At 48.0% G+C, this 11,025-nt stretch overlaps 1 pseudogene across 1 annotated transcript in view; it reads right to left on the bottom strand.

Annotated features, from left to right (window-relative positions):
- Positions 1-255: 255 nt before the first annotated feature.
- Positions 256-11,025, bottom strand: part of LOC309859311 (myomegalin-like) — a 66,640-nt pseudogene continuing 55,870 nt past the window's right edge. Inside the window, exons 18-25 of the transcript XR_014316658.1 lie at positions 9,652-9,875; positions 7,113-7,228; positions 5,756-5,982; positions 4,465-4,608; positions 3,351-3,486; positions 3,003-3,049; positions 1,929-1,980; positions 256-1,295 (exon numbers count right to left, since the gene is read on the bottom strand). The product of XR_014316658.1 is annotated as a myomegalin-like (transcript). The remainder of the gene's footprint in view (positions 1,296-1,928; positions 1,981-3,002; positions 3,050-3,350; positions 3,487-4,464; positions 4,609-5,755; positions 5,983-7,112; positions 7,229-9,651; positions 9,876-11,025) is intronic.

Genomic DNA, 11,025 nt, shown 5'->3' with positions numbered 1-11,025 from the left:
ACCAATGAAATACTTGGGATTGGAGTCCAGGAAATGGCTCCTATGATCTCCACTGCTGATTCTAAGGCTCTCCAAACCTAAGAACCACTCTCTAATATTTTTAGATTGGGGATTCTTAAAAAGTGATGGAGAAGGCAAAACTCCTTTTAAACTTAGACTTCAACAGTAGTCTATGACCTTCTTAGGGACAATGTGTCTTTCCTACTCTTACATGCTCAGCCTAGAGACTGCTGCCAAAATCAGAAACAGAGCAGGTGAAGAAAAACCTTTTACTTCTTTGGACACATTTTACTTTCATAGCCGCCAAAAGGACTGCATTTCATTTCCTCTAACAGACTCTATCCGCCACGTATGTTGCCCTCGACAATTACTATAGCAACACATATAAATATCTGTCGTACATTTATACACACGTACACACCTTCTAGAACACTGTCAGGACACAGACTAGGCTCTCCCACAACTGGGGCTTCTTGGTTGCCACTTAAAAATGATAACTGGTTTGTTGTACAGGACTTTCAATGGGCTTGAGCTGGCCCTGAGCCCGAGTTCCCCAGAGAGGAGTTAGGGTGATGAAAGGGAACGGCATATTCAGACTGAGGTGGCTACACTTTGGAGATCATAAAAGAAGGGAACTAGGAGGTGCTAGGCTAAGCAGGAGATGGCACATGGGAAGCCACTGCTTTCACCAGGAACATCTGAAGCACTCAGGAGCCGTGGTGTAGAAGGATGCCCAGCCAAAAGTTGGCTGGGCTAAGCCAGACCCAGGGAAGCATGGATCTGGGAGTTGTGCTGGCTGAGGCCTACTGGACCTCAGGGCACTGCTGTCACTCATGGGCTTTGGAACGGGCTGAGGAGCTCCTGTGTGGGGATCAGAGGTTCCATCTGTAGGAAGCAGGGTCCTGTGTTCCCTGAGCTGACCGTCTTCGGGCAGGCATTGGAGCAAGGACTGGCTGCGGCCAGTTCCCAGGCCAGTGAGGTGTGCAGAAGCATTGTCAGGAGCTCCTCTACAGACCAATGCTTGGGTGAGCAGCCCCGGGTGGGTGGTGTTCCTCAGCCACAGGAGAGGCTGGCTACCCTTCATCCTCCTCCACCGGGAAGAGGATGGGACCCTCTGGCAGGTGTGGAGGACTGGGCTCCAAGTCTCCTCAGCAGATTGAGAATCTGCACCAAAGTGGGGAAGGCCCAGTCTTCCTGCTGTTTGAAGGACCTCCAGTGGTTCCTTTTCTTCAGGGGCTCCTGGAAGGCAAGGATCACAAGACCAGGGTGCATGGCAGTGCCCTTAGGGACTTCACCTGGAGACAGAAATATGATAAGGTGAGAACCTAGTATCAGGTTCTGCTGGTGGCTCCCTGAACTGCAGTGATCACTAGGAGGGGGTGCTGAGCCAGGAGCTCAGCAAGAGCCTGTCAGAAGGATAAGCCCAGGGGAGGGGGTGTGGACTTGAGGAGCCCCTCATGGCACCAGGTGAAAGGGAAGTTTCCCATCACCTTGGGCAGGAGACAACCGTGCTCAGAGCCACTGCACATGAGGTGCTCAGATCGCACACTCCCTCTTCACTGGCCAGTCCACTCCCTAGTTCACTTGGAACAAAAAGATGGCTTCTGTGACCTCCCAGGAACCGAAGCACTTAGTATGAAACACGCCCATGAAGAAACAGCCTGTTGTAGGAAGGAGAGGATGTAATGCAGGGAAGCCCCCTGTTCAGTTCATGTCCCATGTACTTAATGAGGAGAGGGAGGGGCCCCATCAGCAGGGAGCTCCAACTGCCACCTCTTACAGATGGATGGGCCAAGGCCACAGAGCCAGTTAGTGACAAGCCTGGGATTAGAATACAGGCCTCACGACCTTTCCATTGGTCTCTGCAAAGTGCAGAGGAAACTTCCAAACATGAGGAAGCCAGTGGGTGTGTGGGGCTGTTGGGTTACCTTTGCTGGGACAGGAATAAGACTTTACAAAGGCCATCTTGTATGTGTTCTTCTAGAGTCTCAGGAAAGAAAGGAATCATTAGAGTAGGAAAAAAGGGAATTAGAAAAAGAAAAAAGTTTGGAGGGGAGGGTGAAGTCATGGCCCAAACCATTTTCACACCATGGGATTAATATTCTCTCAGGCTACATAAGGGACATTCCGAGGAAAAGGTCCAATTACTTATGGCAGAACTTTAACGTCCAGTGAAGTGTTTAGCTTCTTTCCCTATTCCTTTTTAAGGAATCTCCATGGCTAGCGTGGAGCCCAACACAGGGCTTGAAGCCTCAACCCTGAGATCAAGACCTGAGCCAAGATCAAGTCAGATGCTCAACTGCCTGAGCCACCCAGGTTCCCCTAAAGGTTTAGTTTCTGATTTACAAGCCATTTGGTACACTTCAGCTTACTTGCTAGGGATCAGGTTAGTATTTCAAGTAAATGTACAAAATACCTGCCATATACATAAAATGTTTCCCTTCAAGTTTCATTTTTATTAATTATCAAATTCTCTTTTAGGTCAAGAAGACCCAATGGTTTTCTTTGGAAAAAGAAAGATCAAGATTGAATGGCTATTCTCTGCCAATAGAGTGTGGAACAGAATCAACCGATTTGATCACATCTCCAGTTTATTTTTTTATGAAGTGAAAAGGGCTACAGGAAACACTAGAGCTGGCCCCAGAGCCCCTTTCCTAGAAGCTAATTCAGAGGCATACTCCCCATGTCCTCTTGTCTTGGGAATCAACTCACTTGTTTTCCTCGGACTCCTGACTTGGCCTAAAGGAGGGAAGAAGTGCGGTGAGGAGAGAAGAGGGTTACGATGTCACAGGGAGATGAGATGGCAGGGAAGTGACTGGGGTGGGAGAGGTGATGGGGAGCGAAGCTAGAAGGACATTTAGTGCAGACCTGAGTCCTAGGTATGTACTGGAAATCTCCTGTAAGATCAGAGTGAGTCGGGGATCATCTGCAGACTCTGGAGACAGGTGGGAATGGATTTGGGCTGGGTTCTGTGGCTCTGGCAGGTGCAGTGGTGTCCTTACCTCCAAACTAGTCCTTGCCTTCTTCAAAACATCATGTGTCCTGGTTACTAAAACAACAAAACAGCCCAATAGGTAGAAGTGACCATCTGTGGCCATACTTGCCTAGTGTGTTCCAAAGGGTGTCTTTCTGGCAGCTCACATCAGGGTCTCTTGCTGCCCCCATGCACCCCTCCCTCTGCATCCCGTTACTCATGGCACAGGAGTTTTGGGGACATCACACTGGTCTGCAGCCCTCCTCCCCACCCCACCCAGTCTGTCTGGTTAGGGTCCATCAGCAGCACAAGTGGGGAGCCTGGAAGTCCTCTCACCCCTACTTTCCTCCTCATCCCCTGCCTCAGGGGCACCCACACTGATTAAAGATGAACTGCTGCATGCTCTCCTTCTGTTGGTTGGTGGGCTTCAGACGCTCTGTGTTCTGCAGGACACTCTCCTGTTTGGACAGTCTGGTTCTCAGTTCCAGAAGTTCCCTTTGCAGGGAATGTCCCTGGGGAAGAGAAACAGTCTCTCTGTCACAGGTCAGAAGGCCTCAAGCACCCGATGCTTTGTGGCTCTTGAAAATCAAAAGCAGGATTCTACAATCCTCTCAATGATTTCTGGACTGGAGTCCCTCCAAGAGAGACACTAGAAGGCTCCAGCTGAGGCCAGCTTAGACCAAGGCCATTAGGTCAGCATACTGAGGCCCCGGGAGCCCCCACGCACATGGACACGGGCCTCCACTCCTGTGGCTGTAGAGGCCCTGATCCCTGGGCAGTGCCAGGACTCCCAGCGGTGGACCAAGAGCACACATTCAGTGCTGACATTGGTTCTAGTACCGGGGACTCATGGATAAGTCTCACTAGCTGGGTGTGTTTTGCCTGGGGAGACTGTGTGATTCTGTAAATCTTTGGAACAACTTCAAGATGGCAGAACACCCTCTGCCTCAGAACCAGCATAGTTGGGCCCATAAGGTGTTAGTGCTTTAATCTGCCCTCATGCTCCTAGGCAGGGCTGGAGGGGGGATATGGAGATAATTTCCTGTCCACACTCCCCCCAACCAGAGTCCAGGCCTCATATCTGAGAGCACCTGGTTGTGGGGAGGCTGACTCTTCCAGGCCTGGCCCAGAGATGTGGAGGAAGGCTGTGTGTGGGATGCAGTGGGTGGCTCCAGGAAGCTGCTCATCTCATGGTGACATTCTGTGGGGATGGCACAGGAAAAGGAGGTGTCGACATTTTCACAGGTCCCTACATTTTGCAGCTCAGCTATGTTCAGAAAGTGAAAGAACCCAAACACGGTGGGAGAAGAAGGGATGTCGTAGGACCTGCCTTGCCAACCGCCACCACGGATAACAGGTCTTCCCCCGGGGATGCTCCCCTAAGGTCCCCTGTCCCAACTCAACTGTCCAGCTCCTGACCTTTAGGACTTGGGAACTGAGGGGGCAGAATGGCATTTGGGGCATAAGCAATGAAGGAGGCTGCCACTTACTGTGCTGTCAGAAAGGGCAGGGCTGGGGGAGCTGGGCAGGGCCACTCATCAGAACATGGCGAGGAGGGAGGCCGACTCGTCCAGCATGTGCTGCAGGGCCTGGGCAGTGCTCCCAAGTTCATGGATGCCTTTGCTGCCAGGCACCTGGGAGAAGGGGGAGATTGCCCTGGGCACCAGACTGAGAGATCATTCTCTTCCCCCTGCTCCAGCTCTCCCAGCACAGGGCTCAGTTTTCCCTCATGAGTGAGGCACAGGCATGGGCCTGTTTGAACACGTGAAACCGTTTTTAAACCTGGAAGCCCTGGATCTCCACTTCAACAGTGACCTCCAATTTGTAAGAATCACTAGATTCTGACTTCTCTCATACTCTCTGTAAGCTCTTAGTCCTGCTCCATGATCTCAGGTCTAAGGCCCCTGATTTTTGCTTTGGCACCCCCATGCGTATCTCTAAATCATACCTTCTGCTTCAACTGGGCTGAACCATTTGTAGCTCCAAGGACTATGATGCCATTCCCTTCACCTGGGATGCTATCCTCCACCACCCAGAGAAGCTGTGTATCTCACCAGTGGTTCCTCCAGGAGGCTGTGACTTTCCTTGCCTGGCCCAAGAACCCCTTCTGTGTTTGCATCCTCCCAACTCAGAGGATGGCTTGACACTGAGCCCAGACCCCCTGTTGTCCTTATTTACTTGGATATGTGGCCTTCTCTCTGGGGTGGAGGCTCTTGAAGACAGGGCTGTCCCTGCACATCCATGCACCTCCAGTGCCTCAAACAGCACAGCAGCTGGTACCTGGTCTCTGAACAGGGTAGCGCTCTGAGAAGGTGCACTGCCAGCTTCCCTGCCCTGCTCAGTCTGCCCAGAGAGATCCCATGGCTGCCAGGCTTCGCCCCTTCCACGACATGTGGCCCATGCAGATGCAAATCCTGAATTTCCAGCCACCTGATTAAGTGCTTTTACTCTGCCGATGGATGATCATGTGCCAGGGTGACTGGACCAGATAATAAGTGAGCAAAGGGTGCTCAGTAGAGCACGACACATAAGCCAATACTCAGCAAATCCCCTACAGATGAGGATGACAATTCTCTTCTGACTCTTCTGTGTTTCTTAGAGGAAACGTCAGTCAGGGCAGAGTGTATAGTGAAAACAGGAGATGGAGAAGAAAAGCCCAGCTGAGTGTTAAGCAGAAGACGTAGACTCAGTTATGGGAGATAAGTAGCGGGAGAAGGAGCTAAGATCAGAAAGAGAAAGTACACAAGGAAAAGGAGCACTTAAGACCTACAGTGTGATTACCTCTGTGCCCTGAGTTTCAAGGCCAGGGAAGGTGCAGGCTGATCTCACAAGATCTGCTATCTTTTTGACCAGCAGTTTGCCCTCCCCTATCTGATGTCTTAAGGTGCTGTAGTCATCAATGTGGCCAATGACATGGTGGCCATGCTTATTGGCAAAGGAGCCATCAGTAACTTCGCCCTCCAGCTTGGGAAGATTCTTCATCACTGGAGAAGTATCCAAATCCAGCTCTGAAAAACAAGACCAGAACAACATAGAATCCACAGTGATGAGCATATCCTCAGTCCACTTCATTCTAAAATAGACATCAAGGAGTAAAGAGGCCAGGAATAGGAAAGGCACTCTGGGAAAAGTACAAGCCAGGTGTGAAGTCCATAGATTTCTGGGTTCTATGGGTTTTTTTGTTTGTTTGTTTGTTTGTTTGTTTTTAATTTTTTATTTCTTTTAAGCATAACAGTATTCATTGTTTTTAACCCACACCCAGTGCTCCATGCCATCCGTGCCCTCTATAATACCCACCACCTGGTTCCCCCAACCTCCCATCCCCTGTCACTTCAAAACCCTCAGATTGTTTTTCAGAGTCCATAGTCTCTCATGGTTCACATCCCCTTCCAATTTCCCTCAACTCCCTTCTCCTCTCCATCTCCCCTTGTCCTCCATGCTATTTGTCATGTTCCACAAATAAATGAAACCATATGATAATTGACTCTCTCTGCTTGACTTATCTCACTCAGCATAATCTCTTCCAGTCCAGATTCTATGGTTTTATGATCTTTCTTACATCATCTCTTAATGATCAAATTGCCAGGAGGCAAAATTTTATCCTTACTGACAAATGAAATATCCAGGACAAATATTATTTTAATAAAAAATTTTAAATTTCCAGTTAAGAAGACACAGACAAAATAAGGGTTCTGGAAGGGAGGGAGGTGAGGGGTTGGGAGAGCCTAGTGGTGGGTATTAAGGAAAGCACATATTTCATGGAGCACTGGGTGTGGTGCATAAACAATGAATCTTGGAGCACTGAAAAAATAAAATAATAAAATAAAATAAATAAAAAATAAACCCATTTTTAAAAAGAAGACACAGACAAAGAAATTAAGCTGGACACAGCGAGCACTTTCAAGGACAGAGAGATCACCATGCAGTGAAGCACAACAGAGCAATAGGAAAACCACAGAGGAGGAAGAATAATGGCAAAACAGGGGGCCACAGAAGGTGCAATGAGTAGGGCTAAAGACTTTGGGACCCAAGAAGAAAAATCTCTACATTCAGGTAATGTGCCCATTAGTAACCAAAGGCTACTTGTATTGGTAATTCTCCATCATCAATCCCTGAATCCTTCCGTTGCCATATTTACCATTTGTCCTCTTGAAAATGGTGGTGCTGAGCCAGGAGCAGCAGAAGAAAGGCTAGGGAATGTGAGCACTGGAGAGTTCATGCCAACATCTCGGACTGGAGAGGAAGCAATGGAGTCTAGGATGTAAAGACAACAACAATTTTCAGGAACCCTGGAACCACACTAAGCAAACCCACGCACAGCCTAGTCATCACCATCAGAGACCTAAGGTAGCATGGATTGTCCTCATTATACCCCAACCACGACAGTAAGGAACAGCAAACAAATCCCTTAGTTTGGAACAAGAACATGTCCCTTTAATGGAAGCGAGCTCCATGAGAAGCAACTTCTGGTTTGAAAGATTATTAGGTGCATTTTTCTAGCCCACATTTTATATAATTATATTTTATATAATATAATTATGTATGCAATTGTGTGTGTGTGTGTGTGTGTGTGTGTGTGTGTGCGCAAGCGCAATTTTTAATACACTGCCTTGTGACTAAACCTATGATGTGGAGAACAAAGGCAAAAGGAAATGTACATAAAGTTAAATTTCCTTATAACCTGTAGTCCATTGACAAACCCTTAAGGCAGTCAGAATAAGACATTACAGGAACCCCAACTGTCTTAAACTTAATGACCTACTAGAGGGAAAAACAGTCTTAGCTTGACAAAAGTCAGGCCTCCAGGATGTCATGAGTCTTCTTTAGCATATTAAATTCCTTTCAGAAACTTCCCTTTGCCTGTAGCTCCCCCAGTTCCAAACTATATAATCAATGGCTCCTCACAACCCCAGTGCCACTCTTTCTGCCCACTGGTCCTGTCCCTGTGCTATCATAAAAAGAGCTTTTTGCACAGAAAATGTCTCAAGAATTCTTTCTTGAGCTCGGAACCCTAATATTTCCACGTCAAATATGTGTAGTATATGTGTCAAAAATACTGAATCAAAGTATGAATGGACTTGTGGGCAATTAAAGTAGCATTTCAATCACCATTCTGATGAGTTAGTGATGGGAAAAATGTAGCAGGATGAGAAGGGTAGAGACAGAAGGCATGGCAGGTTAGAGACACCCTCCTGGAGACCAGGCAGCAATTCTACAGTGGAAGAATTGGAAAATATCAGAGAAGGCAGGAAGTCCTGCTCAGGAGGTGGCCTAGAACCAGCTCTCCAGCTCAGGCCATTGTGGTGGGTAAGGAGCAGTCACAGTGTTGGAGTCACTGGGGCTGAGTCCTGGCTGGGGTTGTGGGGACGCAGTGATGGAGGAAAGCTGGCCACGAGGGCAGAGCAGGGAGTTATAACTGAACACTACAACCATCACGGCTCCCCAGGGAGAGCCAGCCATCCACCCTACTGTGGCTGAGCAGTTACTATGGGACACAGTTCACATGACACTTTCTCATCTAATGGCCACAACACAGGATATTGGGAATGTGACTTCATTTGACAAGTCAGTGCCTAATTAGTGAAAATCCAAAAGGACTGGGGGGAAAAGCTAAGGATTAACATGCCCCAGGAAGAGCAGGCAGGAACATGTCTGAAAGCTCATTTTTAGAGAATCCTGAGCAGAAATGGCTCCTACTGAAATAAAATTGAAAATAGTGTCCTGGGGGTGAGAGGAGATGGCTAATTAAAAAAAGAAAAGAATAAGTTGAAATGAGTGTGTCAAGATGGAGGGCAACAGTACTAACATTCAGACTGAAGCTAGGCGAAGGGGGCTGGATGAAGGACATTGAGAAGAGAGGGAGAGAGCAGGCAAGCCAGTATCTGGAAGGGCAGACGCGGAGGGGAGGGGAGGAGATGACAGCCACTGGCAATAAAGGGAGCTATCATCCCCTTGCTTTCCACAACCAGCATTGCCTTCGGAACAGGAATGGTTTCCACTCAGCTGAGCTCCCCTCAAATCAGGGAATGGGAAACTGGAAGGCAAACGATACCAAGACAGAGGCTGGTGAGGAGGAAGGACGTGAGGAGGAAGGCCAGCAGCTGGAAATAAAAACATCCAGTTCGAATCCTGGGTCGGGTCTTAGCTGGTTAATGTCTCAATCCCAAAGTTTTCCCACGTTGAAATACAAAGGCAAAACCTCCCTTACCTCAGATGAAACAGTTTGGAAAATTGTTTGCAAACTCATGGTAAATTTTAAAGCACTCCACAAATACAAGCTATTAACTGTTGAGCAATGCTTACCATGTCAGGCACTTGTAAATTATTGCACTTAAGGCTTAATTACCATATTACCATATAACATGCATATGATTGTCCATAAGATACATATGATTATTGTCCTCACCTTGAAAATGAGGAAAGTAAGGCTTCAGTACCTGGGGACTTCAAACACCTTGCCCAAGGCAAGCAACCTGTACCTGTAAACTCAGAATCTGGGGCCCGAACCAGCTGGGACCCTAAATCCCACCCTCTCACCCAAGGTTGGAGATTGAAATGCCTCTGATTTCACCTGGACCTTAAGGAGTATGGAAGAGGGAAGATCCCTTCCAACACAGACATCCTGGCCACTGCCCCATTGCTAAGTGGGCAGGCTTCCTGGTCCCCCTGCTTCCTACCTTGGAAGAGTGGTTGCTTGTTTCCAGGGTCCTCCTGGTGGGAGAGGAGAGGCTGAAGCCAGTTTTGCTCCCACTGCCATCCAACTGGTGCTCCAGCTGCAATCTCAGACAGCTGTTCACCTGGATGCTTTGCTCCAGCTGCCCTCACAAAGCTCAGATCTCTGCCACCAGGTGGCTGAGCTCACTGCTCAAAGGGACCTGGAGACAGGCATCCCAGGTGGCAGCTGAAAGAATAGAGAGAGAAGGGGTCTGGTGGCTCAGATCCAAGCTTTTCCAGGCATTTGTCAGAACACTCCTCCAGGGCATTCCTTTCTGCTCTGGACCCCACTGTCCTCTCAGGGCCCCAGGCAACGCATTTGGGATGCAGCTGCCTCTGTTGGGGCTGATTCCACATTAAAACCTGTTAAACCCGTAGGGCCTGCCTGGGCCTACTTAGCCATAGTGATTCCATGTTGCCTAGGTAGCCATTTTGTTGTTTAATAAATGCCTCAGCAGTTACTGATACCAGTTCCGGGTAACCGTTGCTAAAGCACATACCTTAAAACAAGGCCATTTTGTTGTTTAATAAATGCCTCAGCAGTTACTAGTATTGGTTCCAGGTAACCATTACTAAAACACACAGGTAGGAGACATCCAATCAGCCAAAGCCACATACTTAGAGGTCTGCAGTTGTGCCCTATAAAAACTAGCCTGTAAGACCAAGGGGAGTTTCTCTCTTTGGAGGCGGCCATGGCCAGTCAGTCTGACATCTAATGCTTGGCATAGAATAAAGCTTTACATAACTTTCACTTTGCCTGAGCCTTGTTCCCCTGGCTGGTTAGTCTAACTTCTAATACTTGGCATAGAATAAGGCTTTGCATAACTTTCACTTTTTTAAAAAATTATTTTTATTTATTTTCAGTGTAACAGTATTCATTGTTTTTGCACCACACCCAGTGCTCCATGCAATCTGTGCCCTCTCCAATACCCACCACCTGGTTCCCCCAACCTCCCACCCCCTGCCCCTTCAGACCCCTCAGATTGTTTCTCAGAGTCCATAGTCTCTCATGGTTCACCTCCCCTTCCAATTTCCCTCAAATCCCTTCTCCTCTCCATCTCCCCTTGACCTCCATGCTATTTGTTATGTTCTACAAATAATTGACTCTCTCTGCTTGACTTATTTCACTCAGCATAATATTTTCCAGTCCTGGAAGAGATTTTTGTTGCTACAAAAGTTGGGTATTCATCCTTTCTGATGGAGGCATAATACTCCATAGTGTATATGTTCCACATCTTCCTTATCTCTTTGTCCATTGAAAAGCATCTTGGTTCTTTCCACAGTTTGGCGACCGTGGCCATTGCTGCTATAAACATTGGGGTACAGATGGCCCTTCT

This window comes from Mustela nivalis (assembly GCF_964662115.1).
Source record: "Mustela nivalis genome assembly, chromosome: 2".
NCBI classification, from domain to species: Eukaryota; Metazoa; Chordata; class Mammalia; order Carnivora; family Mustelidae; genus Mustela; species Mustela nivalis.
The sequence above is the reverse complement of the archived record's forward strand: the minus strand, read 5'-3'. Positions and strand labels throughout refer to the sequence as shown.